Source organism: Salvelinus alpinus, chromosome 16, assembly GCF_045679555.1.
Source record: "Salvelinus alpinus chromosome 16, SLU_Salpinus.1, whole genome shotgun sequence".
Lineage (NCBI taxonomy): Eukaryota > Metazoa > Chordata > Actinopteri > Salmoniformes > Salmonidae > Salvelinus > Salvelinus alpinus.
Genome location: NC_092101.1, coordinates 40,861,636 through 40,874,580, shown reverse-complemented (window position 1 = coordinate 40,874,580; position 12,945 = coordinate 40,861,636).

The following is a 12,945-nucleotide window of genomic DNA, read 5'->3' as shown; positions in this document are numbered from 1 at the left end:
CTCTTTAATTATATGTTACTTTTATTTCTTTTTTTATGTATTTTTCTTAAAACTGCATTGTTGGTTAAGGGCTTGTAATTTCACTGTAAGGTGAAACAGCTCCTGTTGTATTCCGCACATTTGACAAATAACATTTGTGTCACGTTCCTGACCTGTTTTCTGTTGTTTTGTATGTGTTTAGTTGGTCAGGACGTGAGCTGGGTGGGAATTCTATGTTGTGTGTCTAGTTTGTCTGTTTCTATGTCCAGCCTAATATGGTTCTCAATCAGAGGCAGATGGTAATCGTTGTCCCTGATTGAGAATCATATATAGGAGGCTTGTTTTGTGTTGGGGTTTTGTGGGTGTTTGTTTCCTGTCTCTGTGTTTGTGTTCTGCACCAGATAGGTCTGTATCGGTTTTCACGTTTGTTATTTTGTAAGTTGTTTGTAGTGTTCACTTGATCTTTTAATTAAACATGTTGAGCACTGGCTACGCTGCACTTTGGTCCTCTCCTTCACCTATGGAAGAAAGCCGTTACAATTTGATTTAGATTGATTTCATCCTCTTTGCTATGAGACTCTAAATTGAGCTCAGGTGCATCCTGTTTCCATTGATCATCCTTGAGATGTTTCTACAACTTGATTGGGGTCCACCTGTGGTAAATTCAATTGATTGGACATGATTTGGAAAGGCACACAACTGTCTATATAAGGTCCCACAGTTGATGGTGCATGTCAGAGCAAAAACCAAGTCATGAGGTCAAAGGAATTGTCCGTAGAGCTCTGAGACATGATTGTGTTAAGGCACAGATCTGGGGAAGGGTACCAAAATATTTCTGCAGCATTGAAGGTCCCCAAGAACACAGTGGCCTCCATCATTCTTAAATGGAAGAAGTTTGGAACCACCAAGTGTTATGCGTGTGCGCGGAGGTGAAGTCAGTTGCAGGAGAGCAGAGTGTAGCAAAAAGGGGCACTTTATTTCCATTCCAAATTGACAGCACAATAAACATATAAGTGCCAAAACTATGGAAAATAACAACAGTAATGCGCCTGAACAAACCACGTAACAATAAAAAATGACACACAAAGACATGATGGGATACAGAGGGTTAAATACATGTAGATTGATTCGGGAAATGCAAACCAGGTGTGTATGGAACAAGACAAGACAAATGGATAAATGAAAAATGGAGTGGCGATGACTAGAAAGCCTGTGACGTCGATCGCCGAACGCCGCCCGAACAAGGAGAGGAGCCGACTTCGGCGGAAGTCGTGACACCAAGACTATTCCTAGAGCAGGCCGACTGGCCAAACTGAGCAATCGGGGGAGAAGGGCCTTGATCAGGGAGGTGACCAAGAACCTGATGGTCACTCTGACAGAGCAACAGAGTTCCTCTGTGGAGATGGGAGAACCTTCCAGAAGAACAACCATCTCTGCAGCACTCCGCCAATCAGGCCGTTATGGTAGAATGGCCAGACTCAAGCCACTCCTCAGTAAAAGGCACATGACAGCCCGCTTGGAGTTTGCCAAAAGGCACCTAAAGGACTCTCAGACCATTAGAAACAAGATTCTCTGCACTGATGAAACCATGGTTGAACTCTAGCCTGAATGCCAAGCGTCACTTCTGGAGGAAACCTGGCACCATCCCTACGGTGAAGCGTGGTGTCAGCATCATGCTGAGGGGATGTTTTTCAGCGACAGGGACTGAGAGACTAGTCAGGATCGAGGGAAAGATGAACGGAGCAAAGTATTGAGAGATCCTTGATGAAAACCTGCTCCAGAGCGCTCAGCACCTCAGACTGAGGCGAAGGTTCACCTTCCAACAGGACACTGACCCTAAGCACACAGCCAAGGCAATGCAGGAGTGGCTTTAGGACAAGTCTCAGAATGTCCTTCAGTGGCCCAGCCAGAGCCCAGACTTGAACCTGATCGAACGTCTCTGGAGAGACCTGAAAATAGCTGTGCATCGACGCTCCCCATCCAGCCTGACAAAGGTTGAGAGGATCTGCAGAGAAGAATGGGAGAAACTCCCCAAATACAGGTGTGCCAACCTTGTAGCGTCATACCCAAGAACACTCAAAGCTATAATTGCTGCCAAAGGTGCTTCAACATAGTACTGAGTAAAGGGTCTGAATACTTATGTGAATGTGAATGTGATTTTTTTTATTTTTAATATTCAAACATTTCTAAAAACCTGTTTTTGCTTTGTCATTATTGGGTAGTGTGTGTAGATTGATGAGGGGGGGAAAAACAATTGAACGTGGAAAAAGTCAAGTGGTCTGAATACTTTCCGAATGCACTGTATGCTGCTCCCCACTGGAGACTGTGGTTCAATCACTGCGTCCAATCACTGCATCAATCAGTGTTGTGCCTGTGACTTGGGTAAAATGAAGTCTCAGCCTGAGTTTTTCCCCTGCATTACCTCCTTCCACTGTTGGCTCTGTTAATATTTTGATTATTTGCTTTGATTATAATTTTTTCAGAAAATACAGGTGAGTTTGTGTGTGTCAGAGACAGAGAGTAAGTGGGAAGGGAAACGACTGTCAACATGCTCTCAAGTGGCCTTAACATTTTCAAAGGATCATTTCAGTTTCACCCTGTCCTTTCACTCTGTTTGCTGTGAAGCAACAACTCCACCCACCATCTCACACTTTGTACTTCATTTTCTATGTCCATTGTTCTCTTTCCTGGACATTTGGTCTCCTCCGATAGCTCCTCATCCTTGAACATGAAAAGTAACTACTGCTAATGGTCACCAGAGCTACTAATGCAACGCTTAGTAATTCATTCACAGTGGTACACTTCATTCTGTGTACAGAGTAAACACATTTAAAACCATATCCAGTCAATGAAATGTCTTATATTATGGATATATTTATATATTATGGGTTAGAAAGCAGAAGAGCACTTTGGTGAGCTGTGGTGGAGTTTCTTGGCTGTGTAAGTACTATATGGTTGGATTCTTCTACGCATCTGGCCCGCTTCCTCCGTGGCTATTTTCCCATCATAACCACGACCCCGACTCCTCAGTAAATGATGATTCAAATCCACCGGCATCATAAAGCCTCTGTGTGGACACGTGTATAGGCCATTAGGGACTTTATGAGTGCAGAAATCACAGTCATGGAAATTACATTCTCAAGGTTGTTTGTAAATGGGCTTTTAATGACAGCATTTAATGGCATAGTACCAGAGAACTCTGATTGGTGGCGAAAACAAGATTTTGATAGAATGATAGGGTCGAATTGACGTATTTGCATACCTCCAGAAGTCATTTAGTCTAGTATTTTAGGACATATACTGATGTAGGATCTTAATTTGAGCCAGTTTGCTACAGCAGGAAAATAATTCTGCAGAGACAGAAAATGTGAATTATTATGTGGATTCTAATCAATGGCCAATTTTGTAGGGGTTGATCAATCTGAAATTGCAAAGTGGAAATTACAAACTTCAGAAGCCTTTTTAAACCTAAAATACAATCAAAGTTATCCTGCAACAGGGTGATCAAATTTAGATCCTACGTCTGTATGCATACATGTATTGCATGGTACTTGAGTACATTATGTATTCGTACTTCGAAGGAAAGATTTGGCTAAACAGGGTGTTGTGTACTTTTGAAATGTAATTTTTTTAAACCAATATCCAAGTCTTACGTGATTGTAATATGGATTGTAATAGGGATTGTAATTGCTTTTGTATGAGAGCTTATTTTGCTCTCTGCTAGTTCTTCTAAATCAGACAGCAGTGTTTATCTCAACCATCCCATAGTTAAAGTGCCTTCCCTAAACCCTCCAATGCAATTAACAACTGTCACTGTTATGGGTTTCAACTTCTTATTTATTAATTCAGCTCAGAGCACTAAGTTAGAATATTGTAAAGTTGGCCTCCTGAGTGGCGCAGTGGTCTAAGGCACTGCATCACAGTACTAGCTGTGCCACTAGAGATTCTGTGTTCGAGTCCAGGCTATGTCGCAGCGGACCGCGACCGAGAGGCCCACGGGGCGGCGCACAATTGGCCCAGCGTTGTCCGGGTTTGGGGAGGGTTTGGCCGGCAGGGATATCCTTGTCTCATCGCGCACTAGTGACTCCTGTGTCGGGCCGGGTGCAGTGCACGCTGACACGGTCGCCAGGTGTACGGTGTTTCCTCCGACACATTGGTACGGCTGGCTTCCGGGTTGGATGGGCATTGTGTCAAGAAGCAGTGCGGCTTGGCGGGTTGTGTTTCGGAGGACGCACGGCTCTCGACCTTTCCCTCTCCCAAGTCCGTACGGGAGTTGCAGCGACAAGACTATAACTACTATCAATTGGAGAGAAAAAAAGGGGTGAAAATACAAAAAAATAAGAATATTGTAAAGCTATAGAGCTGTTGCTAGACTAGTCTTGGGCACCAAACACTTCCTTTCCAAGCTCTGTGCAGGACGTAAAGTGTTCTACTAGCACTAATTGGGCTCCCGAGTGGTGCAGAGGTCTAAGGCACTGCATCTCAGTGCAAGAGGCATCACGGCAGTCCCTGGTTCGAATCCTGGCTTAATCACATCTGGATGTGATTGGGAGTCCCATAGGGCAGGTGCACAATTGGCCCAGCGTCGTCCGGGTTTGACCAGGGTGTGCCGTCATTGTAAATAAGAATTTTTAACTGACTTGCCTAGTTAAATAAAAAATGTGCTGCTACTATTACTACTAGCTCTGGTAGCTCAGAGTACTAAGCTAGAATACTAGAACGGTTTAGAGCCAACTTCATTCATTTTTACATACATATGAGATGTGTAAAGCAAAAATATATAAACATTTTTAAAGTGAGTAGTGTTCCATTATTCAAGTTGCCAGTGATTTCAAGTCTATGTACATGGGGCAGCAGCCTCTAAGGTGCAGGGTTACGTAACCGGGTGGAAACCGTCTGATGGCCTTGAGATAAAAGCTGTTTGTCAGTATACTTTGTATCCGTGGGAACCAGGGCTATCACTCAATGCAAGCCATTTCAATCTACAGTGTCCACAGATCAATTTATATGCGAAAATGTTGGTCAGAAAACGGTACCAGAACCACGCAGGTCCCCTAAACGGGACTTTACATCTAAGAGGTTTTCAACTCAGCATCTTGAATCAAATCACGCTCACCTGAGCAAAGGCCTATGGTCATTTAATTGAATTTAATAGATAAGTGTGTGTCGTGAGAGACTACAGATCATTTAATTTAATTTGTTATTGACATTGCGGAGACTGGATGTTTTTGTCTGCTTGAACTAGAGTCTCTTCTACCCTGCTCTGCCTCTGAATATCTGTTGTTGTGTGTTGTGTGATTATCACAGTTATTCATAGCCTGCTCACTATGGGGATGGTGCATTTGTTGCATTACATAGAAGCAGACACTGCTGGGCCTAGCGCATGTTTCCCTGTCACTGTGGATTACATAGAAGCAGACACTGCTGGGCCTAGCGCATGTTTCCCTGTCACTGTGGATTACGGCCCAGACCACTGACATTTATAAACACTAGGTCATCTGGCTCCCCTGTATTTGGAGTGTTATTAAATTGTCATTATTTTGGTAGCAACTAAGCTCGGACGGTGATTAATTGAACGTTATTAAGTGACGGAGGATAACTCCCAGCTATAAATGCTCCTTTTACAGAAGAAATTAATCACAGACACATTTGATTTGCTCATGGTACAGCTCTCCCTTCTTCTAACATAGAATTGGCACTCGGGCAGATTGAGACACAGTACTTCTGAGAACCCAGTCAATTAAACACTACTGTCTGAAGTGTGTCTGTTAGAAATTGTTGAGCCTGGTTGTTGGGAAGTAGGGACTAGACAAGAGCATGTCTATGTCACGGGTAGGATCTGAACCGTGGTCTTCCACAGGAAAAAACAACATCTTGACCAAGACGGAATTTCCTTTTGGACCAAGGGTGACTCTGATTTTGAAATGACAGGCATGGCTACCTCACCCCGAGACCATGAGCCTGACTCATGTCTGCTAAATCTATGGGGATGTTGTTAGTGTGTTGTTGTAAACATTCTGACCATCCTGTTGTCTCTCTCTCTCGGCATGATGGTCCTTAGTGTCCAAACTCTCCAGTTTGGAAACATGAACCTTTTTATAACCATGTTTGTGACCGTAACCTGCCATAGGATCTCTTCCAGTAAGATTGGTCTGCGGTTTACAGGGAATTCATGAATGAGAAACTTCTGATTCAGAACCTAAAATGTGAAAGTGATAATTGGAAAATGCTGCTGCAGCAGGTCCAAGACCAAGTGTACTGCAGCTAGATACCTTCCTGGAAGCCTAAGAATAGAAGGGCACACATTGGCTGGTAGTCTGTTCACAGGCATGGCACAGGATCAGTGGAGTTACAGCTGCCAAGAAGGAAAATAACAATAATAAATGCCATTAACAGTAATAGTCACTTTCATAGGCGTTTATCGGAAATTGGCTCATGATCTTTTCTGCCACAATTCTCAAATAAAATGAACAGCTGTTAGTGGGACCTGTTCTGTTGTTGGGGATTTTTGGTTATGACTGATTTAGATTTTAAGAACTGAAGTACAGTGCCATTACTGTATGTTGTCCTACTGTAGAAACTTTTATCTTCTCTGAATTAAATAAATAAACTGAAGTATATTAACTTATGAAACATTTTCAGCATCATTTATTTTTATTTTTATGTACAATATAATTTTTATTGAGAAAGGTAGGGACTACTATGGGATAGCCTGAACACTGCTGCAGTACTGTACATATCCTGGAACCAAGTTAATGCAAATATGCTGTTATACTTATCGGAAATAAGTAACAAGACAATAATAAAACAATGTATTTTATAAATAAAACAGTATCCCCAGGCCTCAGGGCAGGGGGTGTTGTTTGCAGTCATTGCCTGGACCCCCTGGTGATGTAGAGGTGAGCTGAGTTTAACAGGGCTCTGGGCCAGCAACAGATGTCTCTACAGATGACACTGTTGTTACTGTGATCATTCTCCCAATAGGACAGAGGAGTGTTAGGGCTCACCACCAACCACCCACTCTGAACTCCCTTACACAACCCCCACTATCTATCCATCACACTCTCATATGAGCCAGGGTAGGGTGGGGTGGGGTGGGGAGAGGGCAGTAGCAGCCAAGGTGCCAGGTTGCTAAGCTGGCACGTTTGCCATTCTGACCAACTGTAGGGGGGTTGTTCTGTGTGTGTGTGTGAGAGCTGGCTTTCAGTCACCATTAAACCCCCCTGCCCCCCCCCCTGCCCCCCCCCCCTGCCCCTCCTGGCATGCCAGTGTCAGTGCAGATGATTGGTGTGTATTCCTATCCCTCTCTCCCAGAATAACTGTACGTTTGCCCAGCGACCTGCGAGGAAGCGGCGATATGTTCAAAAACAGAACTACACACATGTTGTACTACACACCTTTTAGGCCATAGACAAAACTTCCCAAACATCTCCTGCTCTGGGACATATCTTCCTTCACTCTCAGCTGGCTGTCCTGAATATCAATACTACTCAACATCTACCTTACTCTCCAGACTCATCAAGCCTGTCTATTTATCCACTGGCCGGACTGTGTGAAGACCCTGGCTCTGTGAAGACAGTGGCTCTGTGAAGATCCTGACTAAGCAGTTGGTGAGTAGCAAACCAAGGCCTCAGAATATGCTGTGTCATAGGATTGTTTTTATTTTATTTGACATTGTTTTATCTGAGACGAAATAGCACCTGCTTTAGTAACTAAGCTAGTACCTGCTGATTGGTTGATCCAGGGACAATATATACTGGACAAAAATATAAACCAATATGCAACAATTTCAACGATTTTACTGAGTTATAGTTCATATAAGGAAATCAGTCAATTGAAAGAAATTCATTCGATCCTAATCTATGGATTTCACATAACTGGGCAGGGGCACAGCCAGGGGTGGGCCTGTGAGCCAGGCCCAGCCAATCAGAACGAGTTTTTCCCCACAAAAAGGGCTTTATTACAGACAGCAATACTCCTCAGTTTCATCAGACTGGCATGGTTACACGTGGTCTGCGGTTTGAGGCTGGTTGGTCGTACTGCCAAATGTTCTAAAACGACTTATGGTAGAGAAATTAACAATAAATTCTCTGGCAACAGGTCTGGTGGACATTCCTTCAGTCAGCATGCCAATTGCACGCTCCCTCAAAACTTGAGACATATGTGGCATTGTTTTCTGTGACAAAACTGCACATTTTATAGTTGCCTTTTATTGTCCCCAACACAAGGTGCACCATTGTAATGATCATGCTGTTTAATCAACTTCTTGATGGATTATCTTGGCAAAGGAGGAATGCTCACTAACAGGGATGTAAACAAATTTGTGCACAAAACTTGAGAGAAATAAACTTTTTGTGCATATGGGAAATGTTTTGGATCTTTTATTTCAGCTCATGAAACATGGGACCAACACTTTACATGTTGCTTTTATATTTTTGTTCTGTAAAATAAGGACGATCCGCAAACTTGTACTACTTGATGAAATTAGGACTTGTGACTCTTTCATTAGACCAGTAGAAACAGGGAGGGAAAAGCTCTCCACTGATCCAGAAATAGAACAGCCGGGGTAAAGGTTGACAGTAAACAAGGGATATAACACAGATTCATTAGTATGGCGGAACCATGAGACGGGCCAAATCAACCTGATACCTTGAAAGTGGTGGATAGGAAGAGAGAGAATACGGAGATGAGCGAGAGAAGAAGTGGTGCAGAGGAAGAGAGACTACAGAGAGGAGAGAGAGAATGAGCAAATGAAAGAGAAGGAGGTATCAGTTGAGAAGAGAGAAACTGAAGAGAGAAATAATGGCAGGTAGAGTGAAATAGAGAGTGAATCTGCTCCTTTGTTTTGACTTCAATTAATCAATAGGATGTCAACAAATCGATGTTGCTGCCTATGTTTGCAGTCATGGACCTACTAAACTCAGCTGACCTCTCCAACACTAGGGGGTACCGTCTAGGGCCAACACTGCAAACAAGTCCCCGGCAAGAGCTGTCTCAGTGGGCAGCTCATATGGGCAGCTATGTCCCAATTATCTCTCCATCCTATTGTTCTCACTTGTTCACTTCCCTTCATTGATTTGAAAGGAAATGACTGGTATGAGAAATATGGTGGAAACCCCCACTAACGCTTGCCTTTTAGATTTGTGGAAAGTAGTGAACGAGCGCAAACTTCAGGAGTCAGGAGATATACACACCCATAACCACTAGCAATTAGCACTGGAGCTCAACACTCATCACCACCAGCCCAGGGACTCATCACTCATCACCACCAGCCCAGAGACTCAATACTCAACACTCATCATCACCAGCCCCCAGCCCAGGGACTCAAAACGCAACACTCATCATCACCAGCCCAGGGACTCATCACTCATCACCACCAGCCCAGGGACTCAACACTCAACACTCATCACCACCAGCCCCCAGCCCAGGGACTCAACACTCATCACCACCAGCCCCCAGCACAGGGACTCAACACTCAACACTCATCACCACCAGCCCCCAGCACAGGGACTCAACACGCAACACTCATCACCACCAGCCCCCAGCACAGGGACTCAACACTCATCACCACCAGCCCCCGGCACAGGGACTCAAAACTCAACACCACCATCCCAGGGACTCAACAGTCAACACTCGTCACCACCAGCCCAGGGACTCAACACTCAACACTCATCACCACCAGCCCCCAGCACAGGGACTCAAAACTCAACACCACCATCCCAGGGACTCAACACTCAACACTCGTCACCACCAGCCCAGGGACTCAACACTCAACACCACCATCCCAGGGACTCAACACTCAACACTCATCACCACCAGCCCCCAGCACAGGGACTCAAAACTCAACACCACCATCCCAGGGACTCAACACTCATCACCACCAGCCCAGGGACTCAACACTCGTCACCACCAGTCACCAGCCCAGGGTCTCAAGACTCATCACCATGACATTAGCAACTAATGACAACTAAGGACCGTTAATGAAGTCATGGTCTCGGCCTGTCCGTATGGTGTTGTTGTTACTGCGGCAGTCTGCCAGCCACCACTGTTGTTGTTTTTGTTGATGCTCCGCAGAACTGGCCAATCACAAATTACAGGAAGACTCATGGTCATTTATTCTAATGGTCAATTAGTTGAATAGTGAATCATGCAATATCCTCTGTCTGTCTTTCCCCCTTCAATCCCCCTATCCCTCCATCCATGTCTGTCTGTCTGTCTGTCTGTCTGTCTGTCTGTCTGTCTGTCTGTCTGTCTGTCTGTCTGTCTGTCTGTCTGTCTGTCTGTCTGTCTGTCTGTCTGTCTGTCTGTCTGTCTGTCTGTCTGTCTTCTCTGTCTCTCTCTCTCTCTCTCTCTCTCTCTCTCTCTCTCTCTCTCTCTCACTCTCTCTCTCTCTCTCTCTCTCTCTCTCTCTCTCTGTCTCTCTGTCTCTCTGTCTCTCTCTCTCTCTCTCTCTCTCTCTCTCTCTCAATTCAAATTCAAATTCAAATTCAAGGGGCTTTATTGGCATGGGAAACATGTGTTAACATTGCCAAAGCAAGTGAGGTAGATATTATACAAAAGTGAAATAAACAATACAAATTAACAGTAAACATTACACATACAGAAGTTTCAAAACAATAAAGACATTACAAATGTTATATTATATATACACAGTGTTGTAACAATGTACAAATGGTTAAAGCACACAAGTTAAAATAAATAAGCATAAATATGGGTTGTATTTACAATGGTGTTTGTTCTTCACTGGTTGCCCTTTTCTTGTGGCAACAGGTCACAAATCTTGCTGCTGTGATGGCACACTGTGGAATTTCTCCCAGTAGATATGGGAGTTTATCAAAATTGGATTTGTTTTCAAATTCTTTGTGGATCTGTGTAATCTGAGGGAAATATGTCTCTCTAATATGGTCATACATTGGGCAGGAGGTTAGGAAGTGCAGCTCAGTTTCCACCTCATTTTGTGGGCAGTGTGCACATAGCCTGTCTTCTCTTGAGAGCCATGTCTGCCTACGGCGGCCTTTCTCAATAGCAAGGCTATGCTCACTGAGTCTGTACATAGTCAAAGCTTTCCTTAAGTTTGGGTCAGTCACAGTGGTCAGGTATTCTGCCACTGTGTACTCTCTGTTTAGGGCCAAATAGCATTCTAGTTTGCTCTGTTTTTTTGTTAATTCTTTCCAATGTGTCAAGTAATTATCTTTTTGTTTTCTCATGATTTGGTTGGGTCTAATTGTGCTGTTGTCCTGGGGCTCTGTGGTTTGTGTTTGTGAACAGAGCCCTAGGACCAGCTTGCTTAGGGGACTCTTCTCCAGGTTCATCTCTCTGTAGGTGATGGCTTTGTTATGGAAGGTTTGGGAATCGCTTCCTTTTAGGTGGTTGTAGAATTTAACGGCTCTTTTCTGGATTTTGATAATTAGTGGGTATCGGCCTAATTCTGCTCTGCATGCATTATTTGGTGTTCTACGTTGTACACGGAGGATATTTTTGCAGAATTCTGCATGCAGAGTCTCAATTTGGTGTTTGTCCCATTTTGTGAAATCTTGGTTGGTGAGCGGACCCCAGACCTCACAACCATAAAGGGCAATGGGCTCTATGACTGATTCAAGTATTTTTAGCCAGATCCTAATTGGTATGTTGAAATTTATGTTCCTTTTGATGGCATAGAAGGCCCTTCTTGCCTTGTCTCTCAGATTGTTCACAGCTTTGTGGAAGTTACCTGTGGTTTGTAAGTCGCTCTGGATAAGAGCGTCTGCTAAATGACTTAAATGTAATGTAAATGTGCTGATGTTTAGGCCGAGGTATGTATAGTTTTTTGTGTGCTCTAGGGCAACGGTGTCTAGATGGAATTTGTGGTCCTGGTGACTGGACCTTTTTTGGAACACCATTATTTTGGTCTTACTGAGATTTACTGTCAGGGCCCAGGTCTGACAGAATCTGTGCAGAAGATCTAGGTGCTGCTGTAGGCCCTCCTTGGTTGGTGACAGAAGCACCAGATCATCAGCAAACAGTAGACATTTGACTTCGGATTCTAGTAGGGTGAGAACGGGTGCTGCAGACTGTTCTAGTGCCCGCGCCAATTCGTTGATATATATGTTGAAGAGGGTGGGGCTTAAGCTGCATCCCTGTCTCACCCCACGACCCTGTGTGAAGAAATGTGTGTGTTTTTTGCCAATTTTAACCGCACACTTGTTGTTTGTGTACATGGATTTTATAATGTCGTATGTTTTACCCCCAACACCACTTTCCATCAATTTGTATAGCAGACCCTCATGCCAAATTGAGTCGAAGGCTTTTTTGAAATCAACAAAGCATGAGAAGACTTTGCCTTTGTTTTGGTTTGTTTGGTTGTCAATTAGGGTGTGTAGGGTGAATACATGGTCTGTTGTACGGTAATTTGGTAAAAAGCCAATTTGACATTTGCTCAGTACATTGTTTTCATTGAGGAAATGTACGAGTCTGCTGTTAATGATAATGCAGAGGATTTTCCCAAGGTTACTGTTGACGCATATTCCACGGTAGTTATTGGGGTCAAATTTGTCTCCACTTTTGTGGATTGGGGTGATCAGTCCTTGGTTCCATATATTGGGGAAGATGCCAGAGCTAAGGACGATGTTAAAGAGTTTTAGTATAGCCAATTGGAATTTGTTGTCTGTATATTTGATCATTTCATTAAGGATACCATCAACACCACAGGCCTTTTTGGGTTGGAGGGTTTTTATTTTGTCCTGTAACTCATTCAAGGTAATTGGAGAATCCAGTGGGTTCTGGTAGTCTTTAATAGTTGATTCTAGGATTTGTATTTGATCATGTATATGTTTTTGCTCTTTATTCTTTGTTATAGAGCCAAAAAGATTGGAGAAGTGGTTTACCCATACATCTCCATTTTGGATAGATAATTCTTCGTGTTGTTGTTTGTTTAGTGTTTTCCAATTTTCCCAGAATTGGTTAGAGTCTATGGAGTCTTCAATTACA